Below are 16057 nucleotides of genomic sequence, written 5' to 3'. Positions count from 1 at the left end.
ACTCCTGCGGCGATTAATATTCGGTGAAGATTTTGACATTGACCAGAATTAATCCTCTGAGCCCAAACCAAATCAAACACACAACCACAGTACAACGGCCACTCTGCCGCCGACACAACATAATGATGCATGTTGAAAACTGCTCAAATGTGGCCAGAGGTGGTCACATGTACCTGTAATAACCCAAAACAATTTTGGTGTATTACATGAAACCAGTTCTTGGAAGGCTTTTCTTATTGATCAAAAGATTGTTATGCTTCACTGTTGGAAAATTTCGACTTCGCAGTGATCCACAACCCGTACTTTTAAATGACAATGAAGTTGATACAAGCCAACCATAATGTTTTGTTGAGAATAACTAGCTTTACAGGACAATTTGTTCCCTTTCATAACCGCACCATGGCTGCGGACTCATGCATTGAAATCTATGAATAACTAGTAACAGTAATGTAAAGCTTTAAAAATGGTCTGCAAGTGAAAAAAGGTGACACTGAACTGTCCGAACACTAAAATTATAGATTAAAATTTGAATTAAAAACAAATATGGTACTTGGAAGCTAGTATCTTGATACAAAAGCTATGCAAAGAACGTAATTAAAGTATGAAATTCACTCGTAAATTAATCCAAGTACACATGCGTCCATTTCCCAATAAATTGTAAGTTAATCTGGTATCATGATAGAGGCAAATCAAATCTAAGTAAATCTACGAGAGTTGTTCAATAGACAATGCTGCACAATTTTTTCTCACAATTTTTTTATTGTTAAGAGTTAGAATTTTGTGACAATATCAGCCTACATTTCTTTTACATGTACTAGTTTCCTACATACTGTATTCTCCATCAAGACATATGGTCTCACGCCAGCGTTATTTAAGACCCTGTATTCTCTGTTGGTAAAATGTTTTGTCCTGTGCTCGTAGCCATATTTTTATACTTTCGTCATCTTCAAAGTTTATCCCACGTAGAGGATCCTTTTGTGAACCAAACAGACGGAATGAAATGATAATTAAGTCAAGACCCTAAGCTGGCGACATGCGTTAATATACATCAACGACACAGTTGATAATGTGTGCCTCGACCGGGACTGGAACCCGGAATCTCCTGCTTACATGGCAGACGCTCTATCCATCTGAGCCACCGAGGGCACAGAGGATAGTGCGACTGCAGGAATTTATCCCTTAACTTCATATAGTTAAGGCTCACCGGCCATTGACCTTCTTCTTCTGTGTTGGATGCACAAGCATTGCCCGAACTCTTACGGGACTCGGTAAGATTGTCTGCCGCGAGTAATGAGTGTAATGGGCAGGGGTACTACGAATGCAGTATGTGGACATTAAGTTGGGAATGTAGGTTCAAATGGTTCAAATGGCTCTGAGCACTTCTGAGGTCATCATTCGATTAGAACTTAGACATAAGTACACCTAACTAACCTAAGGACATCACACACATCCATGCCCGAGCAAGGATTCGAACATGCGACCGTAGCGGTCGCTCGGCTCCAGACTGTAGCACCTAGAACCGCACGGCCACTCCGGCCGGCGGGAATGTAGGTGTCACGGGGAGCGTGCAAGGGATAAATCCCTGCAGTCGCACTATCCTCTGTGCCCTCAGTGGCTCACATGGATAAAGCGTCTGCTATGTAAGCAGGAGATCCAGGTTTCGGGTCCCGGTCGGGGCACGTATTTTCAACTGTGCTCGTTGATGTATATCAACGCCAGTCGGCAGCTTAGGGTCTTTATTTAATTATCATTTCAGTCTAGAGAGCTGCATGTCCGAAAGAACAGATACCATCTTCGTATAAACAGATGGCAGTCCGAGTGTGCCAGATCTGAGCTATTGAGAAGGATACACAGTGATGTAAACTAGCTCGTGTCCGTAGTATGCAGAATACTACATATGCACCACGGGTAACGCTAAATGAACCAGAAAGAACCGGCAGCAATACCAAACAATGGTTTTTCTGGCTACAAACATGCAGACAAATCAAAATGGAAAGGGCTTGTAAAATGGATCTTCTCAGGACCAACTGACTCGGCATTTCAGCCCGAGGATGCCATTTAAACACAGAAGGCATGAGCCGAGCTAAAAGCGAGTGCCTATCTAAACTACTTGCAGGTAATGATATTGACGTAGTTCTAATCCAGGAAATACACGCTCCAGCTATGGAAGACCTGCGTAAAAGAAGTAGCATCCATGACTATGATGTCGTGGGTGTTACATATTACAGTGCACACGGTGTTGCCACCTATGTAAGGAGCAATACCGAGCATGTTCGCCTCATTTCAACAAATATAGAAAATGAGATCCGTTATGTTTCGATACAAATGGAGGAGATAATATTTACAAGCCATCAAGTGTGCCATGACCATTGGATGTTCTGGCAATTACTGTCCACCCTTCGATTTATGCTGGAGATTTTAACAGTCACCATGGTCATTGGAACTATACACGTGACAATGAATGTAGTATTACATGCAACGACTGGGCTGAAAATAAAAATCTATATCTGGTTTATGATACCAAAGATTTGGGAACTTTCATATCGGCCATTTGGGGTAGAGACCACAAGTCAGATCCCTGCTTTGTGTCGCGGGACTGTAGAGGGCACGCAGTGCTTATAGCCAGAGAAGTCATACCTAATTTCCCACACATCCAACACAGGCCAGAAATCCTCGATATGGGGCTCTCTGTCCCAATACCGAGGTCTGTACCGCGACCCACATGGAATTTCCGCAGGGGTGCTAAATACGTATATTTGTTTTATCCCACCAGAACTTAAAATTTGTCGTGGCTGTTCTTACTGCTGCTAGGAAGTGTATCCTCGTGTATACAGAAAAGAATATATACCACGGCGGAGTGAACATTGCGAACTAGTCTATGAAGAATATAGCAAAACTGGCCGCAGCAGTAATGCAGCTGACCTCCTCCAAAGTCTTGACACTGCTAGAAGAATACGATTGCGCGAGACGATAGGAAATGGAAATTTCAAACATTCAAGTAGAATGTTATGGAGCTTTCTGCGTAAGCGCGGCGGAACCTCTAATAAACTTCTTCGGACGCCTGGTATTTCAAATAAACAAATCGCTAATCATGTAGCTGAAACATCTAGTTCATCCCAAAATAAAACGAGAACTCAATTTACTAAAAGTTCAGTCCCCAAAGGTATCTAATTTCTCTTCACCTTTTACACTGAATGAATTGGATGAGGCCTTGAGACAAACTAAACATGGTAAAGCACCTGGTCTGGATAATATACACCCATAATTTCTGGAAAACGTGGATGATAGCCAAAAAACGTGTCTGATCTGCGTCTTCTCCAACATTCTAGGTAGCGGACCACTGCCGAGCGAGCTAAAGAGAACGAAAATATGGATAATTTTGAAAGCAGGTAAACCAGCTAACCATCCTCGAAGTTTCAGATCAATTTGCCTATTGACCTGTACTTACAAAATTTGGAGAGGCTCATTGACACCAGAATTAGCGGCTTCGTTCTGGAACAAAAACATGGTTCAAATTGCTCTAAGCAGTATGGGACTTAACATCTAAGGTCATCAGTCCCCTAGACTTAGAACTACTTAAACCTAACTAACCTAAGGACATCACACACATCCATGCCCGAGCTAGGATTCGAATCTGCGACTATAGGAGCAGCGCGGTTCCGGACTGAAGCGCCTAGAACCGCTAGGCCACAACGGCCGGCTGTTCTGGAACATATCCCAACCGAGCAAGTAGGTTTCAGGCCACAGGGAAGTTGCTAAGACCAGGTATTGGCCCTAACAGCTTTCATACAGGCTGATTTCAATGAAAACGAGAAGACATCTGTCACGTTCGTAGATCTAACAGCGGCATATGACACAGTCTGGAGAGAAGGGAAGATACACAAATTACTAAAAACAATCTGATGCCGAAAAACTATAACTGTCAACACCATAATAATCTATAGGTGTTTCCGCATTTACTTGGAAGAACATCTGCGCAAGGAGAGGACATTAAGTAATGGTCTACCACAGAGCTCCGTGTTAGCCCCCCCCCCCCCCCCTATTATACAACGTATATATCTCCAATCTCCCCAATACAAGAACAACAAAATTCTGCTACGCGGACCACTTGCTTGTAGAACCAAAGATCTAGGAGAAGCGGAGACAATTCTCACAGAAGACCAAGCCGTTATGAGCTCCTATTTTAGAAAGTGACGACTTAAACCCAGTACAAGTAAAACTGAAGTATATACATCCTATCTGAAAAAAAATAAGCTAACACGGAAATCAGAGTGAAACTTAACGGAAATACTCTTCACAATAACAAGTAGTCTAAGTAGGTTAGTGGCACCGTGCCATATAATTATGTCTTGAAAATACCGCTGCCAAGATAAAAACTTGTAACAGTATCATTCAAAAATTGTGTGTAATGACATTTGGAGCTTCAGCAGATATCTTGAGCACATCATCCATTGCGCTGATCTTCTCAGCAGCCGAGTATTTTGCCCCGGTGTGGCTAGACAGCTGCCACATCAACTTGATCGACCGTCCAGTTGAACCACACTGTGAGGTTAATAATTGGGACAATCCGACCAACACCCATTTATTGGCTTCCTCTGCTGAGCAATATCTATCTACCCACAATCCAGAGAAGCGATGCCTTCCTTAGGGAATACTGCAAGCTCCAGGAGAACCTGGAATTACCCATACAGGAAGACATACCAAGTCTACCACGAAATTGAGTACGTTCAAGAAAGCCACAGTTACGGCAAACAGAACAGCTAGATGCCAGTAATGTCTAGGTGAGAAACCTGTGGGATGAGAACTGCCGACTTACTGAAAGTCCTGAAGACCGTGAGTGGTTCCTGAAGCATAACTGTGATAATCATGACACAAAACTCGGCAGGAAACTGTGGGTCAAATTGAACAGAGCTCACACAGTGCACTGTCGATGCTCAGACTAGCTTCACAAACGCGGTGCTAGAGTCTCCAGTTTGTGACTGTGGGGATCCGAACCAGATAATCAAGCACATAAGAGATAAATGCCCATTGCGTTCCTATCAGGGACGATGGAGTGACCTCACGAAATCTGACGATACAGCTCCAATATCGATTAGGAACTTAGATATTGACTTTTATTTAGTCTTATATGTAGTTTTTTCTCTCGGTATTCCTGTTATATAAATATACTAATGTTATATGCTTGTATTTTTACACTGCGTGTGAGCCTTACGAATAATGGCGTCCAACCCAGTTTACGATGTGTTTCCGTGTTCTGAAAGTTGTGTGTCGGTCAGCATTGTCTTGGTGGAACAAGATTTCTGTAGGATTCTTAGGGCGAACACATCGGAAACGGCTCTTGAAATTGTTCACGTACTTTATACAGGGTGTTTCAAAAATGACCGGTATATTTGAAACGGCAACACAAACTAAACGACCAGCGATAGAAATACACCGTTTGTTGCAATAAGCTTGGGACAACAGTACATTTTCAGGCAGACAAACTTTCGAAATTACAGTAGTTACAATTGTCAACAACAGATGGCGCTGCGGTCTGGGAAACTCTATAGTACGATATTTTCCACATATCCACCATGCGTAGCAATAATATGGCGTAGTCTCGGAATGAAATTACCCGAAACCTTTGACAACGTGTCTGGCGGAATGGCTTCACATGCAGATGAGATGTACTGCTTCAGCTGTTCAATTGTTTCTGGATTCTGGCGGTACCCCTGGTCTTTAAAGTGTCCCCACAGAAAGAAGTCACAGGGGTTCATGTCTGGCGAATAGGGAGGCCAATCCACGCCGCCTCCTGTATGTTTCGGATAGCCCAAAGCAATCACACGATCATCGAAATATTCATTCAGGAAATTAAAGACGTCGGCCGTGCGATGTGGCCGGGCACCATCTTGCATAAACCACGAGGTGTTCGCAGTGTCGTCTAAGGCAGTTTGTACCGCCACAAATTCACGAAGAATGTCCAGGTAGCGTGATGCAGTAATCGTTTCGGATCTGAAAAATGGGCCAATGATTCCTTTGGAAGAAATGGCGTCCCAGACCAGTACTTTTTGAGGATGCAGGGACGATGGGACTGCAACATGGGGCTTTTCGGTTCCCCATATGCGCCAGTTCTGTTTATTGACGAAGCCGTCCAGGTAAAAATAAGCTTCGTCAGTAAACCAAATGCTGCCCACATGCATATCGCCGTCATCAATCCTGTGCACTATATCGTTAGCGAATGTCTCTCGTGCAGCAATGGTAGCGGCGCTGAGGGGTTGCCACGTTTGAATTTTGTGTGGATAAAGGTGTAAACTCTGGCGCATGAGACGATACGTGGACGTTGTCGTCATTTGGACCGCAGCTGCAACATGGCGAACGGAAACCCGAGGCCGCTGTTGGATCACCTGCTGCACTAGCTGCGCGTTGCCCTCTGTGGTTGCCGTACGTGGTCGCCCTACCTTTCCAGCACGTTCATCCGTCACGTTCCCAGTCCGTTGAAATTTTTCAAACAGATCCTTTATTGTATCGCTTTTCGGTCCTTTGGTTACATTAAACCTCCGTTGAAAACTTCGTCTTGTTGCAACAACACTGTGTTCTAGGCGGTGGAATTCCAACACCAGAAAAATCCTCTGTTCTAAGGAATAAACCATGTTGTCCACAGCACACTTGCACGTTGTGAACAGCACACGCTTACAGCAGAAAGACGACGTATAGAATGGCGCACCCACAGACTGGGTTGTCTTCTATATCTTTCACATCACTTGCAGCGCCATCTGTTGTTGAAAATTGTAACTACTGTAATTTCGAAAGTTTGTCCGCCTGAAAATGTACTGTTGTCCCAAGCATATTGCAACAAACGGTGTATTTCTATCGCTGCTCGTTCAGTTTTTATTGCCGTTTCAAATATACCGGTCATTTTTGAAACACCCTGTATATGCCTTTGAATTAAAGATTGTCCCTTTTGGCAACACATACTAGAAAATGACACCATTAATATCCCAAAAGTCTGGCATTATGACTTTGCCAGCCCATGGAGCTGTTATGAGTATTTTATTTTTATTTACTTATTTATTGCTTGATAATGGTTGGTGACACTCCTGCAAATGTTTTTTATTATTATTATTATTTCGGCTCATAGCGATGCACCTAGGTTTCGTCACCTGTAACGATCAGTGACAGAGAGGCATCTCTCTTGGCCTGAAACTGCTTAACAGTTGAGATACAATAGCTTTTCTTTGAATTTTGTGGTATGTTGTGAGTCTTCGTGGAACGCATCTTGAGTACCTTCGAATGTCCAATAATGTCAGTCATTGCAAACAAACTTAAAATGTTCGCAGGTAGCTATAGAAAGAATTGTTGAGTTGTGATGCATTGGTCTGCACGAAATAATGGTATCTGCGTGATTCCGCATGCTGCGAGCAGAGTCTGTGACAGGACGTTCCGAACGTAGCCGATTATGGAGCTCAGTTTCCGCGCTTTCTGACGTTTGAACTCTGTGGCATTGTCCAACAGTACTCCCATCGACAGCATCACTACCATACGCTTCATACAAACGTATTGGGATGTTCGCTGCCATATCTTTTTCTATAAACAATAATTCAATCACAGAACAGCAACGCGTAGACGCCGTTTTGATGGCTCTCTACGATTCTGTCATCTGTCACAATTGTTCGAAACTTGGCACACATAAAACTAAGCTCAAACTCAACACTGTTCTGTATAAATTCTATGTCACAATGCTGTGAGACAAAAAAATCAAAGTCCGAAAAAACTCTGGAGATACCGACGGTCCAAAATGGTGCCTCTATTAAACTGTCATAAGTGCTTCCCTAAAGTATCAGATTCTGCAAGTTATTAAAAGTTATCCTCCATACACCATGAGCTGCACTAGAAATGTTTTATTTGCCAAAACCGGTTTTCGGTTTTGTAATCCATCATTGGTGGCATCTGACACAAACGAACTTACGAACAGACATTAATCAGGTTACTTACTTATCATTTCCGTGAGTATTCAGGTAGACTGAAAGACATGCTTCATCGTCGTCTTCAGGAACGCAGTATAGACACTTACGTCTATTTAAATCTTTGCTGAAGATACAATCAGTAGGCCTCAGCGTTGCATTTCACGCTTATAGTTACTATGACCAACTCAAAAATGTCAATGCGAAACTCAAACCGCGTTGAAATGGAGACGCGCTCCGTTACACGAGAGCTGCGTCCAGGACACATGCTGCGATACTGGAATTCGACACTCTCCGGTCCAGAAGATATCAATGTGTTGTATGCCTGCTACCTGAAACTTCCCACCAAGAGGACGTCAAACTCTGGGCCCAAGTTAAGGGACAGCCGTAGTTTCCTGAGCTGTTTAGGAGTCTTAAACATGGGCTGGAGAGAAAAAAGAGATTCAATTTGTTGTAGATATAAGTATACTTCTTTACTACTGGGAAGTCAGTACAAGTGCCTATACACATACTTTACTTCATCTCAGGTCTCAGTGCCACAAAACGTCTCGTTCGACAGACATTTAACTTAAATACAAAACGTCGAGGAGTGGCGAATAGTTCATACAGTATTCCTGGAAGTAATTAACACATTATTCTGACAATACTTTCTTCTACAGGGTGTTACAGAAAGGTACGGCCAAACTTTCAGGAAGCATTCCTCACACACAAAGAAAGAAAATATGTTATGTGGACATGTGTCCGGAAACGCTTAATTTCCATGTTACAGCTCATTTTATTACTTCTCTTCCAATCACATTAATCATGGAATGGAAACACACAGCAACAGAACGTACCAGCGTGACTTCAAACACTTTGTTACAGGAAATGTTCGAAATGTCCTCCGTTAGGATTGACACATTGTTGGATGAACCATTTGCAGAAGTGTACCCGTGGAGGCCAATCAGCTGCTGATGGTGCCTTCACACGCTGTACATGGTACGGAAACAACTGGTTCTCCCGTAGCACTCTCCATACAGTGACGTGGTCAACGTTACCTTGTACAGCAGCAACTTCTCTGACGCTGACATTAGGGTTACCGTCACGTGCACGAAGAATTGCCTCGTCCATTGTAGGTGTCCTCGTCGTTTTAGGTCTTCCCCAGTCGCGAGTCATAGGCTGGAATGTTCCGTGCTCCGTAAGACGCCGATCAATTGCTTCGAACGTCTTCCTGTCGGGACACCTTCGTTCTGGAATTCTGTCTCGATACAAACGTACCGCACCACTGCTATTGCCCTGTGCTAATCCATACATCAAATGGGCATCTGCCAACTCCGTATTTGTAAACATTGCACTGACTGCAAAACCACGTTCGTGATAAACACTAACCTGTTGATGCTACGTACTAATGTGCTTGATGCTAGTACTGTAGAGCAATGAGTCGCATGTCAACACAAGCACCGAAGTCAACGTTACCTTTCTTCAATTGGGCCAACTGGCGGTGAATCTAGGAAGTACAGCACATACTGACGAAACTAAAATGAGCTCTAACATGGAAATTAAGCGTTTCCGGACACATGTCCACATAACATGTTTTCTTTATTTGTGTGTGAGGAACGCTTCCTGAAAGTTTGGCCGTACCTTTTTGTAACACCCCTGCATATCGATGTTGTTAAGGAATCTTCCTTGTGTTGTACTGCCGTCCTACAGAAGCACAAAGTTAATGTGTCTAGTATAAAAAGTGGAATGGAGTTATCTACACTGATGGAAAAGAATCCCAAAAACAAGAAGGAGTTGTGCGAGAAAACCGAAAGTTAGTAGAAGTGGTTCTACATCTGGAAGACTACGTCTATTCAGATTTCGCACTGGTCACAAAGAGTGACACCAGTGGCGCCTCTATGCGGATACAAATCAGGACTGCTTTAAATATGGGCTGTGACGGTCATGGGCGTTAGCTACCTTTGAAAGTGAAGGTAGTGAGTGGATGTTAGCCATTATCAACAACTCACTGAGTTTGAATAAGGTCTTCTAACAGGGCTACGAAAAGCTGGATGTTCCTTCCTCGATATTGTAGAAAAAAATTGGCAGGAATGTAGGCACTGTACATTACTGCTGGCAGCGCTGTTCAAGGGGAGGTAAGATAGCAAGAAGACCGTGGACCTACCGAGAGGGAAGATCGTCATGTTCGGCGTATGGTTCTGGCGCATCACACTGGGTCTGCAGCATAAATTTGAGCAGTAGATGACACCACAGTGACGCACTGGACTGTATAAGTCCATTACGTCACGGAAAGCTCCGAGCCAGACGCCCTGTAGCGTGCATTCCACTGAACCCAAACCACCGCCGTTTGTGGCTTCGATGGTGTCAAGGGAGAGCTCACTGGAGTACGGAGTGGATGTGTTGTGTTCTCTGATGAAAAATGGGTCTGCCTCAGTGCCAGTGATGGCCGTGAGTCGCTTAGGTCAGTTGAGTACCTGCAACCATCTTGTCTTCGTGTTAGACAAACTGGACCTAAACCTAAAGTCATGGTCTGGGATATGATTTCGTATGACAAAAGGAACATTCTTGTAGTTGTTGTTGTGATGTCAGCCCCGAGACTGGTTTGATGCAGCTCTCCATGCTACTCTATCCTGTGCAAGCTTCTTCATCTCCCAGTACCTACTGCAACCTACATCCTTCTGAATCTGCTTAGTGTATTCATCTCTTGGTCTCCCTCTTCGATTTTTACCCTCCACGCTGCCCTCCAATACTAAATTGGTGATCCCTTGATGCCTCAGAACATGTCCTATCAACCGATACCTTCTTCTGGTCAAGTTGTGCCACAAACTTCTCTTCTCCCCAATCCTATTCAATACTTCCTCATTAGTTATGTGATCTACGCATCTAATCTTCAGCATTCTTCTGTAGCACCACATTTCGAAAGCTTCTATTCTCTTCTTGTCTAAACTATTTATCGTCCATGTTTCACTTCTATACATGGCTACACTCCATACAAATACTTTCAGAAAAGACTTCCTGACACTTAAATCTATACTCGAAGTTAACAAATTTCTCTTCTTCAGAAACGCTTTCTTCTCCATTGCCACTCTACATTTTATATCCTCTCTACTTCGACCATCATCAGTTATTTTGCTCCCCAAATAGCAAAACTCCTTTACTACTTTGAGTGTCTCATTTCCTAATCTAATTCCCTCAGCATGACCCGACTTAATTCGACTATATTCCAGTATCCTCGTTTTGCTTTTGTTGATGTTCATCTTATAGACTCCTCTCAAGACACTGTTCATTCCATTCAACTGCTCTTCCAAGTCCCTTGCTGTCTCTGACAGAATTACAATGTCATCGGCGAACCTCAAAGTTTTTATTTCTTCTCCATGGATTTTAATACCTACTCCGAATTTTTCTTTTGTTTCCTTTACTGCTTGCTCAATATACAGATTGAATAACATCGGGGAGAGGCACAACCCTGTCTCACTCCCTGCCCAACCACTGCTTCCCTTTCGTGTCCCTCGACTCTTATAACTGCCATCTGGTTTCTGTACAAATTGTAAATAGCCTTTCGCTCCCTCTATTTTACCCCTGCCACCTTTAGAATTTGAAAGAGAGTATTCCAATCAACATTGTCAAAAACTTTCCCTAAGTCTACAAATGCTAGAAACGTAGGTTTGCCTTTCCTTAATCTTTCTTCTAAGATAAGTCGTAAGGTCAGTATTGCCTCACGTGTTCCAGTATTTCTACGGAATCCAAACTTATCTTCCCCGAGGTCGGCTTCTACTAGTTTTTGCATTCGTCTGTAAAGAATTCGTGTTAGTATTTTGCAGCTATGGCTTATTAAACTGATTGTTCGGTAATTTTCACATCTACCAACACCTGCTTTCTTTGGGATTGGAATTATTATATTCTTCTTGAAGTCTGAGGGTATTTCGCCTGTTTCATACATCTTGCTCACCAGATGGTAGAGTTTTGTCAGGACTGGCTCTCCCAAGGCCGGCAGTAGTTCCAATGGAATGTTGTCTACTCCGGGGGCCTTGTTTCGACTCAGGTCTTTCAGTGCTCTGTCAAACTCTTCACGCCGTATCGTATCTCCCATTTCATCTTCATCTACATCCTCTTCCATTTCCATAATATTGTCCTCAAGTACATCGTCCTTGTATAGACCCTCTATATACTCCTTCAGCCTTTCTGCTTTCCCTTCTTTGCTTAGAACTGGCTTTCCATCTGAGCTCTTGATGTTCATACAAGTGGTTCTCTTATCTCCAAAGGTCTCTTTAATTTTACTGTAGGCAGTATCTATCTTAGCCCTAGTGAGATAAGCCTCTGCATCCTTACATTTGTCCTCTAGCCATCCCTGCTTAGCCATTTTGCACTTCCTTTCGATCCCATTTTTGAGAGTTTGTATTCCTTTTTGCCTGCTTCATTTATTGCATTTTTATATTTTCTCCTTTCATCAATTAAATTCAATATTTCTTCTGTTACCCAAGGATTTCTACTAGCCCTCGTCTTTTTACCTACTTGATCCTCTGGTGCCTTCACTACTTCATCCCTCAAAGCTACCCATTCTTCTTCTACTGTATTTCTGTCCCCCATTGCTGACAATTGTTCCCTTATGCTCTCCCTGAAACTCTGTACAACCTCTGGTTCTTTCAGTTTATTCAGGTCCCATCTCCTTAAATTCCCACCTTTTTGCAGTTTCTTCAGTTTTAATCTACAGGTCATAACCAGTAGATTGTGGTCAGAGTCCACATCTGCCCCTGGAAATGTCTTACAATTTAAAACCTGGTTCCTAAATCTCTGTCTTACCATTATATAATCGATCTGATACCTTTTAGTATCTCCAGGATTCTTCCATGTATACAACCTTCTTTCTTGTAGTTATCCGAAGCATCCTGACTGTATACTTGTACGTCAGCCTGCGGGTTCGACCTGTTGTGCAGCCATTTATGAACAGGGTCTAGAAGGTGCTTCCCAGAAGGATAATGATCACCCATATACCGCTGATGTATCGCAACAGAGTGTCGACATGTTGCCTTGTCTTCCTCGATCACCAGATCCGTCTCCAATCGATGTCGTATTATACGTCATCGGACAACAACTCCAGCGTCATCCGCAGCGAGCATTAACTGTAACTGTATTAACCGACCAAGAGCAACAGGCATGGAATTCTGTGCCACAAACTGACATCCGGCGAATGTACCACATAACACATGCACGCTTCCATGCTTACATTCAACATATAGCTGTTGCTCCGGTTATAAATGTATCAGCATTTCACAACTGCAACGGCTTTTCTTGCTCTCCCTTGAACCTGTTATCTTGTAACATTATCACTAGGATATGTTACCTAAACAAATGTATTCAAGAAATTTCATCACTCTTCATTAATTATTTCTTGGTGTTTGGATTTTTTCCGTCAGTGTAGATCGGTGAAAAGCGATATATGTGATATGCTGATGAATATGGCAATATCTAAAAGCATTATGGCTAGGAAAATCTCTTGTGTGTTCTGTTGTTTAAACCCCAAAGGATTTCTTTATTTAAGTCCTTTGGGTGAATATTCTTGGCAATGTTTCTATGTCCTTTCTTAACTGTAACTGTTTTATGTAAGTATAGAGTGTATAGTTCAGTTTACGACGATAGGAGGAATAGTTGCGAGAAGTATAATCAGGTAGCAGCACATAAGCTATTCGTACTTGCCTTGAATAGCACAAAAGAAGCTACCTAGCTTAGCGTCCCCGCCCGACGGTGAAATCAAGATCAGTCTTCTCTCTCATATTTACATTTCTTTGTGAGACACTGCGGAGAGTTTTGAAACTGAGCCAATGGAATTGACGCAAATCCATGGATGAGGGAGTTTTCACCACAATGTCTCCTTACTCCGCCGGACAAAGTGAACAGAAAAGCTGCTGCTAGAGGAAGTGGATGAAGAAAATAAAAAAAATATTCGATGTAGAAATAAAATCTTGAAACGTCAACAGCTTCCATTTTGCCCAGCTGATTTGGTTCCGGCTGTATGAATGGACGCACATGTAATAAAATGTCCAGCTACGATTGTAAAAGTTAAGACGGCACAGTTGTTAAAAATACGGGGCAGTTAAATGTGAGCGTAGACACTGAAATGTCTCTCGTTAGAAATGTCTCTGCTCCACATCCCCGTTTACATCACAATGCTATACACTCCGAAAGATGGAACTCATAATCACATAATGCAACAAAATGTGGAGAAAAGTGCTGAGAGACACGTGAACATCTATCATATGGGCTTTATTTCTAATATCAAGTTCAACGTCATGTTATATATAGTACTATAACAGTTACTTTTCAAGTGCTTCAGGCACCGTAAAAGAAGAGATAGCATATGTAAAACATTATTTCGGTATATCTAGGCGGTGGAAAGGGGCTGTGGAAGAGCAACAATAAGATTCACTGATCAAACAGAAGAGAGCATAAACAGTCCAGTTCAACATGTATCACGGTGAGGCAGCAACTTTCAACCAGCAAAGTCCTGGTCTGTTTCCTCAATATTAAACTACTTTAGTTCATAGTGGCACTGGTTCAACACGTTATTGGTCGATGGCCAAAAGTCAACAACCTTTCTTCCATATGTGGGAAATATTTCTTTAAAAACAGAGAAGGAAGTGGACGACAACAATACATAATGATATGACATAGCGATTAGACAAGCAGACACTTCCCGTGTGGTGAAACAACGAAGAACGAAGTGGCCGACTATCTCTCTGTGAAGAACCTGGAATCACGTCAAAACTTAAGAATCCCCTTATGGAACAATCTCAGGGCCATTTTATTTTCCCTACACAACACATCTTCCATACTTTCAGACTGAATTTATCCCCTGCATGTGGACAATCTCACAGAAATGACTTTGGTTAAGACTTTGTACACAATACTGAATAAAAAGATGCCACGGTAATTTTCACAGTTTGCTTTATCCGTCTTATGACTCGGCGAATAATGGTCATTCTCACTGGTCTGGCATCAGTGCTCTGTACAGCGCCTTAGCCGAAGTCGTTGCTATGAGACTCGCTCCATTTGCGTAAGAGATACTTGGCGACTACCAGAGCAGTCATTTACAGAGCAGATCAACGACTGATTATATCTTCACTATAAGCCAAATAGGCTTAGTAGAAAAGTGCTGTGAATATAATGTGGATGTAGCTCAACTCTTTATAGATTTCAGACAGGATTATGATAGCGTTAAAAGGAAAAAGTTGAATTACACCCTAATGGGTACGGAATATCTATACAACTAATCAGTGTGGTACAAATGATCTTCACAAGTATGAAATGATAAGTGAAAGTCGAAGGAAACCTCTCTAAAAACGTTGAAATAAACCATGGGTTAAGGCAGGGGGATGTGTCATCCACATTACTTTTCAACATAATGTTGGAAAGAATAATCAGAAGTGCGGAAATCAGTGACTCAGTTGGTACTGTGTTTACGATATGATCCAAAACCTAGAATGTGTTGATTATGTTTATATACCGTCTGGAAGATTGAAAGACCTGGAAAATGGGTTTAGCAGACAAGAAAAGAGTTGGGGCTTTGAGTAAACGACACAAAACGCAGTATCTCTTCTCTTCCAGGAGGAACGCTGCTGATAAAGAGAAATACACTGAAGAGCCAGAGAAACTGGTACACCTGCCTAATATCGTGTAGGGCCTCCACAAGGTCTCAAAACTACCGCAACACGACGTGGCATGGACTCGACTAATGTCTGAAGTAGTGCTGGAGGAAACTGATACCATGAACCCTGCAGGGCTGTCCATAAATCCGTGAGAGAACGAGGGGATGGAGATCTCTTCTGAAAAGCACGTTGCAAGGCATCCCAGATATGCTCAATAATGTTCGTGTCTGAAGCGTTTGGTGGACAGTGGAAGTGTTGAAACTTAGAAGAGTAATTCTGGAGCCACTCTGGAACAGTTCTGGACGTGTGGAGTGTCGCATTGTTCTGCTGGAATTTCCCAAGTTCGTCGGAATGCAGAATGTATATGAATGGATGCACCTGCTCAGGCAACAGCGTAAGTAAAGAAATAAAAGCAAGAACTGCCACGGGATATACAACTTACTGGGCTCTGATTAAGATTATTAACTCACGTAGCATGAGCAGAAAATGGACGGT

Source organism: Schistocerca gregaria, chromosome X, assembly GCF_023897955.1.
Source record: "Schistocerca gregaria isolate iqSchGreg1 chromosome X, iqSchGreg1.2, whole genome shotgun sequence".
NCBI classification, from domain to species: domain Eukaryota; kingdom Metazoa; phylum Arthropoda; class Insecta; order Orthoptera; family Acrididae; genus Schistocerca; species Schistocerca gregaria.
This window is presented reverse-complemented; position numbering follows the sequence as displayed.